Below are 17170 nucleotides of genomic sequence, written 5' to 3' on the forward strand. Positions count from 1 at the left end.
CCAGCTTCTTTTCCCTCGGCTTCAGCAACTCCTTCCAAACTAAACAGGTGACCCACAGGATGTAGATGTCTCCTTGAGCCAGGGGTGTCCAGGACCGAGCACCAGTCCCAGTTTGACTGGCATCACAATGCAGCAGAAACAGTTCCTCACAATCTCTGCCCTATGCAGCACAGCCCTAACATAAAGATATTTCAGCCCAATTAGGTTGCCAGGGCCAGAGCATATTCCTCATTCGTACGTGATGCCAATTCCAGCTACACAAAAATGAATGCATTGTCTCTGTCCTCTCTCACAGCAGCAATGGTGCTTTTTATTTGTGCACAGGAATTGTTCCACAGGGCTGGAAACACTGAAGCTGATGGATGGAGAAGGGGAAACGGATGTTGAGGGTAAGGTCTAGGAAAGAAAATCTACCTTTCATCACTGCAACACTCAATAGATATTTCTTTGAAATTTTGGCTCCCTTTCCATGTGAACAATGCCCTGTGGAGGGGCAGGTTTTTTCCACTCATGTCCTATCCACAGTGTCCTGCAAAATTTCCTCTCTGTTGCAGCCCCTCTAGAGCAGTGTGCATCCAAGGAGCCAGCACAAACACCAGCAAGCCTGGGCTCATGATGCCTTTCCTCCTGCCAGTGGCTGCAGCACCACACAGCTGCTGTGTGCTCCTCTTGCAGAGACTCATACAAGTATTTATAAATTCAACCCAAGCTGTTTGTCCCACTGACAGCAAAGGGACTGCCCCAAGGGCTCATCTGAAAGCACTAACAAGTCTTCATGCAGAAAGTCTTTTCTTCACCTTCTTCATTGTGACCTCTGGGCAAATTTGTGCCTTTAGAAAAACAAGACCAAAAACCCATCGGTCAACTTGGTGTTTTAGCTGCTTTCAGGAGCCCCCAAACCATTTCCTGGTGAATCTCTTTCACTAAGACATAAAAGAAAACAAATTTCATTAAATGGGACATGACTTTGCCTAGAACCTTCCTCAGCACAGACATTTCTTCAACAGCTAGCAGCATTCTAATGGTATTAAACTGTAGAAAAAAGTCCTTTGCCAATATCACCTTTAGTGCAGAGACTAGTTTATATTTTCCAGTGTTCCAGTAGCAAATCCTTAATCTCTTCTGGGTTTGCTTTTAAGAGAAAGAGAATTTCTAAAGCCCAAAGCATAAGCCTGTGCTGGGAGTACAGTTAGTTACACTCCAAGCAGACGAGACTCTCTGAGCCTGCTGTGCTCCCTGAAGTCTTTAACCAGGATTTGGGAGAGCAAGGCAACCTCTGGGGGAAGAGCCAGACAACCCAGGGCACTGCTTCTTCCTCTCTGTCACGGTCTGGGTGAAACACTGAATCCTTCCTAGCTTAAAGACAAATGCTAAAACTTTCTGCATCGTTAAACAGCACTTAGCAATACGGAGCCTGCAGATTGCTATTTTTATCAAGTACTCCGAATTTGCACTTCCTCTGAAATCTCAGCAGGGTCTCAATATTGCTGAAGCTGACTCCTGCAGCCAGCATGCACACAGGCTGTGCCTGGAAAAATGCATCCTGGAGCTGGCAGCAGTTATCAGTGAGTGATTGATAATGGGCAAACTTCTTGTTCAGCTAAACGGGCTTTGGCACAGGATCACTTGAAATATAACAACAACCAGAAAAAAAAAAGAAAAAAAAAATCAGTCTGTTGAAGAGCATCCACCCATACCAGATGTGCTGACTGGAGAATATGCCAAATTCCTCAAAGCAGTACAACTTGACAGCAGTTCTAGGCAGAAGTGATATTTTTCCCCCAATGTATTTACAAACAAAAAGAACAGTAACTGTAGGGTAGGATGGATAAAATATTTTTGTGAATATTGGTCTAAATTTTTAAATGAGTTTCCCTCTGCTAAATTGAATTTCTTTTCAGTGGGCATGGCAACAACTGCCTTTTGCTGGCACAAACACCTGTGAAAAATATACACCCCCTGCCCCCGCCATAGTGAATGTTTGAGCATTTGAAAAGTGCACTTTTAAAACCATATAGAAAAACACTGATGATTAAAGTGGCCATGGGATAATCCATCAGAGAGAAGAAATGCTAGATTTAGGTTTGTATAACCAACTTGAACTCAAAACCAGAACAATTTCATTATTTACATTCATGACCAATACTTCTTCAAATGAGCCTTCACTTCTCAGTTCTGGTCTTTGTGAATGCATTGCTAACCATGAGCAAAAAGGGTAAGAATCAGACATTTCTCATGTCATGGCACAGACAAGCTCCTTTCTGGAGTGAACATGCACAAAAGCACAGGTGCAACAGATTTTAGGTCAAAAGTGAAGGAAAAGATAATCAAGGGGTTGCTTTTGAAGTGCAGCCCCCGGGAGGGAGCGAGTGCTGCAGGCTGGGCAGATGGAGCCACTGTGGCTCACATTTATCCGTGCCCTGCCATCGCTCCTGCTCTTTGGGCACTGCTCCCTCTCCATCTCACAGGTGAAGGCAGCAGCAAGTGTGACAGGTGTGACCTGCTGCTTTGCAGGGCTCCCTGCAGCACAGCCCCACAGCAGGCTGAGTGGGATCTCAGGTCAGGGCTGGAGAGGTGTTTGTTCCATGTGAGCTCTTGGGAAGGTGTTACCCTCCATAGCGAGGGCCAGAGAGGTGAAGGTGCTTCCAAACTGTGCAAACTGCCTGCAGGTTCCTTGCACGTTCAGGTGAATTTTCTGTGCAATCTGTCTCTCTGTTGGTTACTGGCTCATCCCCAAGCCCGTCCAGGTTTTCTAAAGGAAAATCAAAATAACCTTCCCAGGAGGGTCAAAACCTGAAGGAAGATCCCTGTCATGCAGCGATGCTCTGTGAGGGAGGGTGGCACAGCTCTGCCTCCCTGCTGGCTTCAGCCCTCACACAATTTCCACAATTTTCATTTCTTTTGGGTGACCTGACCAAATGTCCACTGAAGGCAGAGGAGACTTTCCAGTCGTATCGATGGATGTCTGATGGTGCTCGCTGGCACTCAGTAATACACTAAACAGTCTTCAGATTCCTTGTGGTCACCAAGGAATTCACAAATGCCTTAGCTTTTACTGCCCTGAGTAATTATTTATTGGGATGGCCTTTTTATAGAATCTCCTTAAAATGTCCATCCAGGTTTTAAGGCCAGTAGAGACTATTAGCTCATCAGTCTGCAAAATAACATATCCCATAGCATTTCACTCAATAACCACCACTGTGTTTAGCTCAGCAGTTAGCATTTGATTAAAAAGCATCTTCCAGAAAAGCCTGCAGTCTCCACTGAAGAAATAAAGAAATTAAGAAACTACCATTGCTTTCTGTGGTTTATCTGGTGCTTCATCTCCTCTTGGGTTTAAAAGTAAAATGTATTTCATACAGAATATCCCCCCACCTTTGAACACCTCTGGACACTTGGCTGGGGAGCACCAACATTTCCAGCCCAGCATCCTCACGGGTTTGTATCCCCCACAGCAGTGTGACACAGTGTGTCTTGTAGGGAAATGCCTGGACTTGTCATAGGGGATTGAGCTATTCATCCTAATTCCAGCCTTGTAGTCTGGAAAATGAAGGAAGAATCTTTGCAAATCATTGTTGAGGAAAAGGACAAGTTCTCATTTCTTCCAGGTGGGTTGGAAGAAAGCAACCATCGCTGTGATGGAGTGGTTTAATTCTGACTCCTCCTCCAGCTGAATCACAAGTTGCACTGCTTTGCCTTTTTCTCCCTCAGTATTTCTGTCTTGCTTTTTCTAAGCCCCAGTTTTCCATCTCCTCTGTCAGTTTTGCTGCAGGAAACAACATCACATTGTGGGAACAGGTGCAGTTTGTTCATGTGTGATGGTGGGCAGGGATGCACCTCCACTTAACCTTGGCTTCTTTGGCCCTGCTTTTATTTATAAACATTTCCTGGATCTTCACTGGGGGAATAAGGATCATGTATTAACCAGATGCTCCAAGGCTTTCAAGGGATGGAGCAATATGTTCTGGCTGAGCCCATGCAAAGTGGAGAGTCAAAAGTGAACTTCTGCAACAGCAACAACAACAGCAGCAGCTGCTGTGTGGGGGCCAAGGTCAGCTTCCCTGGGAGGGGATATGGGGAAGGCCTGTGGGAGAGGATCTGTAGAAGCTCTAAAGGAGCTGTTTCACATGTTTCAGCTCAAATCTCTGAATTGTTCCCTGCTCCTAATATCCATACCCCTCACCTGAATTTGTGTGCCTTAACATCCTTTGAAACTATGATTGTTTTTGTGCTCCCAGAGTGAAGAATAGCTCAGAGTGTATCTATGGAAAAGTCATTCCTTGCTGGTTTCTCCAGACCACTTTGTACCTCAATGTGGTGCAAAACCCACTGGCTGCCATCCAAAGATCCACACGGCAGCACACATCATGTTGTGTCTTCAGGCTTGGTAGGGTTAAATCACTCCTTTCATTTGAAATTGTCAGCAAAATCTTATTGATCTCAGCAGCCCCAGGATTTCTCCAGTAGCTGCTAAGACCAGAGCAGGCAGTGTGACACCCTCTGACTGCCCCTGGAGAGCAAGGGAACAAGTGTCCCTATGTATTCCCATTCTCTTGTGTTCCTCCCCTGTGGCACTGGCTCACTCACAGGAGGGACTGCATGATATAAGAAGATGCATCATAACAAGATGCCTTTATAAGCTAAAAAGTCATGCTTCTCCATGCTGGGAAAAACAGCAGATGAATGACCCACATGGATCACAGTAACTTCAATTACATTGTGGAGACAGTGAACTGTTTGTGGCACATCCTGTACAAGCCTCTTGAGCCACAACAAATAGATTGAAACCTCTCTAGCATTTAATCTTTTCTCCCGTTGACCATGGGCAGGTCGTACAGAAAAAGAATCTCTTCCTTCTGTGTCTGTATTGCATTTTATTAGGTTTGCAAGGTTTGCTCCCTGTGTGAGTTACTCTAAGACCTTACTCTTCCCCTGTGATGTCCAGGGGATTATACTCACACTGCAGCCCAGCTCTTCCAGAATTGCTTTATCAGTGGGGACCATGTAAAACCACATTTTACGTGGCACTTCTGCCATAATTTGTTTTGCTCATGGGAGAGATAGGATACTTAAAGGAATTGCTCTTCTGCTCTGTACCAGAGAGGATCCATGAGGTGTGTCATACCTGACCTGCTTGTGCGCATCAAATCCACGAGGACTCAGCAAAGTCTTGCCTGGGGGTTCAGAGACAAGTCCAAGGAGTAGCAGCATCCCAGGGAATGCCTCATGCCAAGAAGCTGCATCTATTCCCAGCTGGGCTGAGGCCGAGCAGGTCTGCTCAGTGCAAGAGGGTACCAAGAACAGTCCAGCCTGACTGCTGGTGCCAGCTTCTGGGCAGTAAGTGCCAAGGTCAAGGATGCACATGCCCTGTGAGCTGCACTCACAGGCAGTGATGCCATGCCCCCTGTTCTCAGCTCCCAGATGAAGCTGGGAAGGATGGAAATGCAGCTGTTGCCTCCCACCTGTGGCATTCACATTCACCTCCATGCATAGGGAAGGAACAGAGCTCACCCTGCTTTGCACCTTCACCCCTGAGCTGCCCTTCAAATGCTTCTTGAGGTGGTTTCTCCCTTTGCCACAACTGAACATTTGCACTGAGCCCAGCAAGAACCTGCTCCTGAATTTGCAAGACAAAATTATTTTTAAATATCTTCATTGTATCCAACACTGATGCAGACAGCCAGAGAAGATGGTGTTGGAAACCTTTTCCTTTAAGTATCAGTACTGTAAAACTTCACCACCACCAAGCATTACCAAAGATTAAGAGCTAAAAAGCTTTATAAAGTCTCTTATAGACAATGATACTATCTAGACTTGGGGTGATAAGCATCAGAACCCTACATGAGTTTTAGGGGATGTCCAAAAATAGAGAATGGGGCACAGATGCACAAAAACAGCGATAAGACAAATTTAACTTCTTCTGGAAGCTGGCTGGTCTGGTTTTGCTCTTCCATGGCTTACTCTGACCTGACTGTGAAGGCAGTAATATATATTGTTTTCTTCAGTGAAAATTAAGCCGTGACTATGCATTTCTGCAGTGCCCCCCAAAATGCCTGCTGCTGGCCCTCCTGCTGGTGACAAAGTCTTGCACTGGAGGGGCTCTTCTGATCCAAACTGTCCTAGCAGTGGCCCTGCTTCTGTGCTCCAGCAGGGCATGCCAGACTGCATCCAAGGATAAAAAGGTAATTGATCCCACAGAGGAAAAGGAAGAGCCTGAGGCGAGAGACAGACACACAAACTGGAAGAATGCTACATTCATACTTCTACCTAAATCAATAGTAACTATGAGAAAGCTGCTATAGCTGCAGGCTCTTGGGCTCTGGCTGAGTCTCAGACCTAGAGAGGGGTTTGGAAATCCTTGTCTGCAAGAAAGTACCTGAAAACTGCACAAAACTGGGAGCGAGGTGAGGAAAACCAAAGCCACCAGGAATTAACCACACTTACAGGCACAGAGAGGGGTAGGGGGCATCTCCCTGCACCAAGGTCGTGCCATTTTGGAGGTGTCAAAAGGCTGAGACCATCAGCTCACTTTGCATGACACGATGAACAAGTGTTTTTCAAGACAAGGTTTCCTGACCTAGGCTGCATTGGAAGAGACAGATCAGACATTCATCAGTACCCCACGCACTCTGTCCACTGGAGATCATTTATTTTGGCTCCAGTGGCAAGCAGCAATATGTGAATTCATCACAGTCAGATAAACACTAATAAAATGTCCCAGGTTAGAGCAATAGTGATTTTTCTGTCAAGCCCAAACTGAATAAAAAGCAGAAAAATTTCATTTTCTGCTCTGAAACTGAAAGGACCAAGGTGTAGAAACAGAACAAGAACAAACCCCATGAATTCTTTGCAAATAGCTTCCTCTCTTCTAATTGCATTTCCCATCTAACTCCACTTTTGCTATGGCTTGTGGAGGTAACAGCTATTGATCTACAACTATTTTGACAAGGAGAGGTGCTGCAGAAACAGCAGAAATCTCCTCAGGTCGTTGTCAGCTAATCTGGCCACACAGTAAGGGAGAAAACAATTAACACCAAGCACTGGCTGCTGGGCTTATCATTATCCAGCAGTATAAGGTCCTCTGAGGACTTGAATTCACATTTGGGTCCAGCTCATAATACAAAAGTCATACTTGAGTAGCATGTGCTGGCAGAGCTGATTTCACAGAGTACAGAAACACAAGCACAGGAGCTGCAAACATGTTTTCCATTGACTGGAGCATACAATGTCTTATTTATCACAAGCCAATTGATGACTAAACTCACCCAGCAAAGTCATAAAAGCATTAGTTTGTATTTGTTGTTCACATTCAGAGACATTATACATCAAAAAGGTCAATGCTTCCCAACTAATTCAATTATAACACAGCCATCTATCATAGCAGTTCTGTTAATACCATGTTAGCTTGCTGTTTCTGAGGAATGATAAAATTTGAAGTGTCCAGACAGGATATTCCACTTTAATGACAAACATGTTAGTGATAGCAGAGCTCATTGCAAACCTTTCTGTTTGGCCATTTTTTTGCCAATTTGGCCATTCTTTGCCAAATTCTTTGTGTATCTGAACTACTGCTCCTTGCAGGTGACAGGGTGTTTAAATGCACTGAGGCACAGTGCTGCAGCCTGAAGCCATGCTACCTGCACAGAGCTTGAAAAATGAGAGTCCCTAAGGATGTTTTATTTGTCTCCATTTGTTATTAAATGCATGGTGACTGGGATTCATTTACTGGACTGTTTTCAATAGATTTCATCAAAGAAAGAACCATCATCCTCCCTGCACAGGTTTGAAAATCTGGATGTAAGATAGCTGCAAGGCAAGGATTTATTTAATAAATCTGTGCAATCAGATAGAATGAGAAAATATGATATTCCGATTTTTTAGAAGTGCAGACAAGCAATCTGGGCAGCTTCAGGTTCTCCAGCCTGATTTCACAAGCAAGTGAGGCTGTTTAATACATGATGAAGAAAAGGGCTCGGGAAGCAAATGGTGGCAGGAGAAAATGCACCAAGATAAATCACACCCAGGGACACCATTATGTTTCTCTGATAAAAATCCTCATTTTTTAAAGCAGCACATATAACCTATCAGGACCTCAGCAAAGCAGCTGACATGGAAAATTAAGTTCACTGGAAATTATTTGGATTAATTCACAACTACTAACTACCTCCCCACCCAGCCAGTAGGAGAGATGCTGACATGCCATTTTGAAAGGAGGAGGAGCAGGCTGGGGGAGATTATTAGAGGAATTCCTCTGTGTCTGGGACCCACTTCTGTTGCTATTTTCATTAATTATCTGTAGACAGAACAGAAAGGCACTAATGCCTCCAGTGGCATCAGACAGAGAGCTGGGAACCATTCTTAGAGAAATTGCACAAGATGAGAGGCTGAGAGATGGGCCAAACATAAAAAAACATTTGTGATTCTGTACTGAAGGAGCAGCAAGAATATCTGTGAGCACCTGGGAGCTTATCAGTGGGGAGGGAGGGGAAAAGCAAAGCATTGGTCTAGCACAGGATGCTTATGAGCATTTGTCAGGCTGTGGCCACACAAAATCAAAGGGAACGGGATGAGTAGCTCTGCACACAGCTCCTGGGGAGGTGCTGACACATTTACAGGGCACAGATCACTGGGAAGGAGGAGCATCTCACTGGGAACACCCTGCCCCATCCCTGTGCTCAGCAATGCCCAACCCAGAGCAAAAAGCAGCAGGGATGAGCCAGTGCTGTAAGAGGAAAGTGGACAAGCTGCTCCATTTAGCTCTGCAAAATGAAGCCTGAGAGGGGCTGTGATTATTTTCTATAAATACATCAACGGGGTAAACACAGGGGAGAGAGAAGAGCTATTTCAGCTGAGGAAGAGTATTGGCACAAGAACAAATGGATGTAAATTGACGGGCTAAAAAAACTTCTTCAGAAACATGAGTTTTTGGAATAGCCACAGAGGCAGGGAGAGTAAGCTCTCCCTCTCTCCCTCCCCCTTTCTCTGTGGCTGGGTAGGTTTGTATGGCCCATCTGGGTGGGATGACAGCACACTGCTCCCAGTCCATCCCCTGAGGTCTAGGTCCTCACACTGAGCAGACACCAGACCTGCTCGTGGGTGTCTCTGACACCACAGATCTCCCCACTCAGCCCATACCATCCAGAGCTTCCAAGAGTTTTATAAAACTTCCAGTTTTATAAGTGGTGGTGGAGTTTTCACCTCAGCTGTGTTTTCCTAGTCCAGTGGCCAGGGGGACCATGGAGCTCCTGCCCTGTAGCCTGGCAGGGAAGTGGCACAGATGCAAATAAAACCTGTTGAGGTGCTCACAAACAGGAGCAGCCTGCTGATTGCTGCCCGTGCCTCTGCTGATGGGCAGCAGGAAGGGTTCATACAAAGGAGAGCTCCAAATAATGGGATTTTTAACAGTAATGAGGATCAGAAACCATCATGGTTGGACTCAGGGTTTTTGCTGGTGGCAAAGCAGGCTTTTAAATCACAGAATATAACCATTATCCATACTGACACAGTAACATTACTAACAGACTCGTGAAATACCACCCCTAATCATCACATACCATGAGTCTAAACAGTGATGTGGGAAACTGAGGCACAGAAAGTCAATGTCACAACTCAACAATACTTTGATCACTGATTTCCAGCTAAATTATCCTGCTCTAGCCTTACAAGAGGTGCAAAATCATGATTGTCACTGGCAGGACAATCTCCACAGAGAGCAGGGTCGCTCTTCCCAGCTCTGTAGCACTTGCTCAAGCTCTGGCCATGGCCCCCCTCCCTGTGCAGAGGCACAGCACCCCAGGATGGCATTTCTCAGCCTGAAGCTTGCAGTGCAGCACATTCACCCTCACTGCTTGGATGGCCCTCCTCCACCAGGTAATGCATTTATCATCTCCTCCAAGCAGCTTTTTCTCAGGGCAAACACATCATCTTCTGGAGTGTTTTTACATTATCTCAGCAGAGCTGCTCTGATGACACACCACTAATGTGGGACTTTGCTTTCCCATTTTGTTGCAATCTGCAATGAAATTAGATGGAGGGCTCCTGAGATGTGCATTTTGAGTCCTCCCATATCACACTGGAAAGTGCCAACCCATCTTGCAATGAAGGAGGCAAACTCAGTAGTGGAGACTTCAGTATGAACTGGCATTTCAATGAGTGGGGCAATAATTCTCATTGCTCTTCCTCTGAGTCACACATGAAAACTCTCCTGCAGACCCAAACAAGCTCATCTATCCCTCAAGTGCAAATAGGAAATGCAGTCCTCTCCTCTGGACATCAACTACCAATTTTTGTGTTGCCTCATATTGTTCAGATCATGTTTTGGGCTGATTTTATCACTTTTGCTATCAAGTTTATTGGTTTTATTTATACCAACTGGAGTCATTCTTTTTAGCATAGACTATCACTGTGCTTTATAAATCTTATCACAAGGATAAATCAAGAATAACATTTTTTGCTAGTCTATGAATCCATAATTGGCATTTGCTCTCTGATGTTTTATGCAGATGAGGATCTTTCTCAATACACTACTACACCTGCAGAAAAACCCCCACACTCTTCTCTAGAAAACCCAATGAATTTTAAATCAAAATCTTCCAGATCTTTTGTGCCCAAAGGTTGATTTTATTTGCACACTGAACAAACTCCTGGAAGAGAAACACATTCATTTTAATACCTACTGCTGGATCTTAGAGCATGTTCTCTTTTCCATAAAGAAAACCTTCAGAAAAAAAAAATAGACTATTTGCTCTGAAGCTCTTCTGAATCTGGGAACTTTCTCTCTGAAACTGATGGAAGCTGCATGACAAGGCACAGGGGGTCCCAGGAACTCAGGACCCACATTCTTCCTTCCTCCCTTTTCCAAACATCAGCTCAGAAACCCCGAATGGGGCATGGGATCAGTGATGGCTCTAAATGATGCAGTGATCACCAGGAGCTGGGAAATATGGCAGCAAAGCCAGCTGCACCCATCCCAGCCCTTACTTTTATTTTGGTGGGCTCTGAATCCTCCTAACATGCCAGGGCTTTAGGAGAAGAAAAAAACTTGAAGGACCTGATTTTAGTCTGAATCCATTACAGAGAAAACAAGGTGTCATGAGTGTGATACTGCTTGGGGGAATAGTGTAGCTTCTTGCTCTTTCCCTAGCATGATATAGAGGGTCTATTAAAAGGGAAAATACCACTCTCTCATAGAAGGTAAAAAACCTATGCCCTTTTGAGATGAATAGATGTCAGTCCAAACTGATGGCTTAAATTAAATATTAAAGATTAAAAAAAAAAAACCCCAAAACTCCTGAACCAGAGTTTGATTTATATAGTACTGTTCCTTTAGAGAAGATTTGTGGAAACATGAACTCCTTTTCTCTGTTGTTCTTTGTAAAAGAAAAAGAACAAAATCAATTTCTATAAAGCAAGATTATTTTAGGAGTCAAGTTATCAGAAATGCCTGCTGTATCTGGGACATCTGTTTTTCTCTTCCCCATCCTCTCTCTCTCATAAGGCAGTAACAGCAGAAAAAAAACTGAAAAGGATCCCAGAGCCAGCCCAAAACTAGGTTATTACCACTTTTCTCAATGTGATTAAACTTGTCTTTATTGCAATCTCACCTATTTTCAGCTAACATGATCAGCAGAAGCTCAGCTCTCTTCACAGACCCACCTTTGCTGCAGCCAGCAGCATCCCTGGGCCCAATGGGTGATTTTCATGCTCTCCTCATTTCAGTAGGACACCATGGAGCACAGGGGCACCCAGCATCCAAAAATCACCACTTTCCCCAGGGGACTCTCCCACAAACAGGAATGGTGCTGGCAGCATTTGTTAACAAAGCCAAAGCAATTATTTCTCCAGCAAACCCTGGACTCTGAACAGGGTGATGTTTAATAGCAGTGATGAACCTTGCGCCCCATTTCCAAAATCAGCAGAGACATGGACAATTCTTAGTGAACTTTGAGCTTTTTAACCTCCCAGGCTCTTCTGGAAGGGATTCCAGCATCTAGCACTCAAAATTTTGCAAAACATTCCCATCTTTCGAGAGGATTTGGCACAACACAGCCCAGGAGACGAGGAGGCAGTGCTAAAGCCCCTTATGCACAGCCAGTGTTTCACATTCTGTGGTTGGCCTGGCACCAGGGTTTAGCTGCCCAAAGGAACCAATCCCTGGATCTGATGGACCAACTCTAGAGCTGAACCATGTGGGGAGGGCACCCAGGTGATGCCTGGGAGCAGGTGAGGAAATGTGAGTGAGGGGAGCTGCTGGGGGGCAGCAAAAGGCAGCCTTGGGTGTGGGAGAGCTTAAAAATTGTGCTGGGCACAAGCTGTCCACGGGGGTGGGAGGGTTAATCACACAACAGCTCCCATGAGGGCCTGTCTCACAAAAGCTGTCTTTCACAGGCAGAAAAAAAAGGAGAAAACAGCTGCTAAAGAGAGAGAAAAGATGCTGCAATGTTAGAGAACTCCTCTGGGCTTGCAATAAGTCACTGGAGCAAGTTTGTTCTTGAATGTGTCTGAAATACCTCCAAAGCAAACACGTCCTTTTGAAGAAGGATGTTTTTTATATGTAGCTTAAAAGAGATTAGATGCCAATAGAGGAGCACAGCAGAAGAAAATATTGAAAAACAACTGGAGATTGTACTAGTGGTTATCACACTAGCCAGCAGCAATATTAGAGTTAATGTTGTCATCATTAACTTAAATATTAGAAGCCCAAATGAACTAAGGAAACCCACACGAGCATAATGAAATCATTCACCTGTATCCAACCAACTCAGAGGAGTTTTCTCCCATCCAGCATCTGCAGCCTCTTGTACAAGTGACACGTGAGTTTGCATCAGAATTTCAGATGGAAAACCCAGAAAATTGTTCAGATCAAGTTGGATTTGCTCCATGACTACAAACAGCAAATGCAAATCCTGTTACATGGTGCCCACTCACAGCAGGATGGAGATAAAGCAAGGGAGCTGCTGGGACATTCAGTAAAGAAACCACCACAAAATTTGGCCTGCTTTTCACCAAATGCCCAGAAAGAGAGAGGCTGAAAGGCTGTGCTTACTCCTTACTGTTCCCCATGTTTATTTTCTCCCCAGAAGATGCCAAAATATTTATCCAGCTGCTGTGTTTCAACATTGCACTGGAAAGGGACTGGAAATACTTGGCAGCTCTTTTGCAAGTTTGGTTTTCATGAAAAAAAAGAAAAACTAAAGAAAGCTAAGGATCTGTGTAGCTGAGTAAACTTCCACTTGAAGCTCTCAAGTGCTGTTAGGCAAAACAGCAGGATTTTATTAAAGCAGAGATGTGCCTGCTGCCATACATCACTGTGTGCCTTTCTGGATGCTCACAGATGCAGGAACTGAGGCTACAGGAGGTTTATCAGGGATCAGATCCATGTTGCTGGGCACTGAGCTCAATAGCCCTTGAAAACAAACAAACCAACCAAAAACCCCAAACACCCCACCTGAGTTTCCAGCAGCAAACCAGGTTCTGCCAGCTCCCCTTCACCTAATTAACCCAAACCCTTTAAATCTTACAGAAAACCCACAGGCCTAAAATCACAGACTTTGAGAGACCAAGTCAACTGGCTTTAAAGGTTAATTTCTAGGAACATTGGAAGATGCTTTATGTGTACAGCTCAGTTGGCTCCATTATTAAATTAGCAGGTTACAAAGCTGGTACACCATGCTCTGCACTGGGACATTAAGCTGCAGGAATTTTCCTCTCAGCACTGGCATCTCATTATTTGCTTCTGTTGATTATTCAGATTGCATTAGATGTCAAGGCTTGCTGGATTCAAAGACCTCAGTGAGACGAAGGCAGTTCTATCCATCACAGACAATGCTGAGGAAATGAGTACAAAAGCTACACCATCCTTCAGGATAACAAGTGATGCAAATATCCCTCACCATGCCTTATTTAAGAGTCTTTTGAAATGTCATAACAGCTTAGATTTAATAGGGGGAGGTGCAGAGGTGGGGGAATCCATCCAGATTCAAGAGGGTCTACAGCCAAAGCTCAGTGAATTGTTGTTTGGTGCTCACATCTGCAGTACAAATTCCACCCTGAAAAGTGGGAGGCATCTCTAAAACAGAGGAACAAACTAATTAAGAGATTACACTTCCATCTCCTTCTCTAAACAAAGTGCTTGTTGTAGGAAGAGGCTCAGCTCCCCCCTGGCCCAGTAGCTGGAAATATTCAATATTCTCTATGGACAAAAGCCAGCTGCACCTGGAGACAAAGCAGCCCTGTGCTCTGCAGCTCCCCTTGTCCTTCCTGCCTGAGCCTCCCTGCCAGGGGCACCTCAGTGCCCCATCCCCTTCTGCTGCTCCCCCCTGCCTGCCCTGGGCACAGGGAGACAAATCTCCAAATCTCCAGAGACATTTGATCCCACACCCTCACTCAGGATCTTTTCCATTCAAACAATGGAAAAGAGCCTGCAGAGCCAGAAAGTTGAATTTGCTTTGGTTTAATACAAAAAAAAAAAAAAGGGAGATTGCCTAATGATTGCCTAATTGTTCTCTCAGCTAACCATTTTAACCTTCCTTCCTCCTACTAAGTAAATATCTTATGAGATTTCTGTGCTAAAAGCAGCTGAATGTCAGAGACATTGATCTTGGCTCCAGCTTTTTTTTTTTTTTCAGGATTTGGATCTGGTCTGATTTGGCACCACATTATTGGTATCTATCAGTGTCAAAGTGCCACTTTCTGTTTGGTTTTTGCTTGTTCACAGACCTCAGCCCTTTGGAGGGCAAGTGCCAGCCTAAACAGTCTGGGTAATTAAACTGTCATGGGAGGAGACTCTCCTCATGTCCCCAGAGCATCCTCTGGTGCTTCCAGGGGACACGAATGTACCAGTGGGATGGGAAAATTATTCCCAGAGTAATTCACTGCCTCCCTTCTGTCCCAGAATTATTACAGACATCACTGCCATCCCATACCAGCACAAGGGGAGCAAGCAATGCTGGTGGTGCAGCAGCAGCACTTCCCAACATGAAATCACAACCTCAGTTTGGAAGATGGCAGCTCTGCCAAATGAGAGAGGGAAAATCCCTCTGCCCAAGTCCTGGGCTCACTGAATGATTTTTCTTTTTTAATAACTACCTTTTGCATTCAGAGCACCCTCATTCTTTTGTTTCTGTTGCCTTCTCCCTAAATACTGGACACTGTCTCAAGCCCCCTACATGCTCTCCAAAAAACAAGTACAAAGCACTTTTGCCCTTCTAGGATGACACACTATATAAAACTACATAAAGGCACATTAATCACAGAGCTCACATTCATTTATTCATGCCATTATAGATGAGAAATACTCTCTGCTTTTAAAGGTTTCTATAACAAATGAAGGTTGAAAAGCCAAAAGAGAAAAAGAAAGAAGAAAATGGAAATGAAAAAACTACATCAAAATATTTAACATGGGAGAATATCAAGTCAATGCTCTCATGGATTTCTTGCCAAAATCACTTGAAAGACTTTCACAGCTGAAATTGGGACAGAATAAAAGAACTGAAAATCCTAAAAGAACATGCTAAACAATTAAAAAAAAAAAAAGGTGAACAGAAGATCTGACTGAAGAAACTTAACTGTGATCCCAAGGCATTTCCATCACCCATGAGAACCCCAGCTCTTCTCAGGACCTGGAGTTACCCTTCCTTCCCTGCTAGGACCAGGACAGGGGTCCTGTTTACTCTCAGCATTTACCACCTCAAATCATAACCCCAGGCTCTAGGGAAACAGCACCTTCTGCAGAGGTCTCAGAGCAGGGAAAGGGACAAGGGTGGTGATAGCTGGGAATTAAAACAAAAAAATGTAGATGAGTTCATATTTGGGCTCAGGAGACCATCAGCAACCCCTTCCTGAGGAGCAGGAGGGGATGAGAAGTACAAAAGCAGAAAGGTGTGGACAGGGCCAGCACTGGATCTGGACCATCTGTTGGATTAGGCTCCTCATTTCCAGCTCAGCCTGCTTTGAAGGCAACTCAACGCCAGCTTTTGGCTCAAAAGCATCAAAGAGAAGAAACATCAAGAGCAAGAAACAACAAGAGCATCAAGAGTGAGAAACAAGAAGAACATCAAAGACAAGAAGGTTTTGGAGGGAACAGCAGGGACAGCCAAGAGGGTGCAGCGAAACACAAGAGATTCTTGTTCTCCATAGTAAGAGCTGAACAAGCCAAAGGGCTCTGAGCACCTCTTGTGGAAAGATATTATCCACAGGAACTGTGGTTGCTCTCAAGATCCAATTAGGCCTTGCCTACATCAAAATGTCAGAGGGAAATAAAGGTGTGTGATCCAAATTTGTCAAGTGCCTCCCAGCATTTCTGTACCAGATGGTGTGGTTTTTGACAGAACTGTGACGCGTGAAGTCGAGATTGATCTGCAAGCTGCAGATGATGAAGATGTGATTAAGGAAATAGGAATCACTCTCAGAGACAGTGGTCTTAATCAGTTAGTTTCCATTCCTGGAATGCTTGCCAGTGTAAAGTCTGTTCTGCAGGCCATTTGCAAGTGACCAAGAACACCTATGGTACCAGTAGCTCCCTGTAACAGCCAGAAAAAACAGTAACTGATAAGGCAAAAGGTGAATGCAAGTTTCCAAAACCCCTGTTCAAATTTGAAGTTGGCTATTATTTTCTAGTTAATCTTCTGTCTGTTTGTGGTGGTGAGGGAGACAGATGTTTAATTAGTTTTAACAAAAAATTCCATTAAAATTTGTCTTGCTTCTACTGAACTACTGATTTATAACCTGTGTAGACAGAGACAATTGAAAATCCCAAGAAAAATATTCTATGGGGAATCCAAGAAAATCTGTATCTCAGAACATTTTCTCCTGTACTTGGGGACCTTCAAGGTCTGTAGACTCAGATAGAAAGACCACATGCATTTTTCAGCTGTCACCATCATTTACTCACTTAACAAAGGAAAAAGAAAAGCCTAATTACTCATGGGTCCATTTTTAATTTGCAAGGTTAGCGATGTTTAAGAAGAGGAAAAAAATAAAAAAGGAAGAAAAACACAGAGATGAATTACCCCTTCACTTAGAGCAGTAAGGAGATAGTGGTGTTTCCAGGCAGGCAGGTCCAGGGGGGAGTGCTCAGGAAGCTTTAGAGCCCAGAGCACTATTTCAGCCAACATCACACAGTAGCTGCCAGTTTGCAACCCTCTGCAGGTTGCTTGCATGCTTTTATGCA

Source organism: Molothrus aeneus, chromosome 13 (assembly GCF_037042795.1).
Source record: "Molothrus aeneus isolate 106 chromosome 13, BPBGC_Maene_1.0, whole genome shotgun sequence".
NCBI lineage: Eukaryota > Metazoa > Chordata > Aves > Passeriformes > Icteridae > Molothrus > Molothrus aeneus.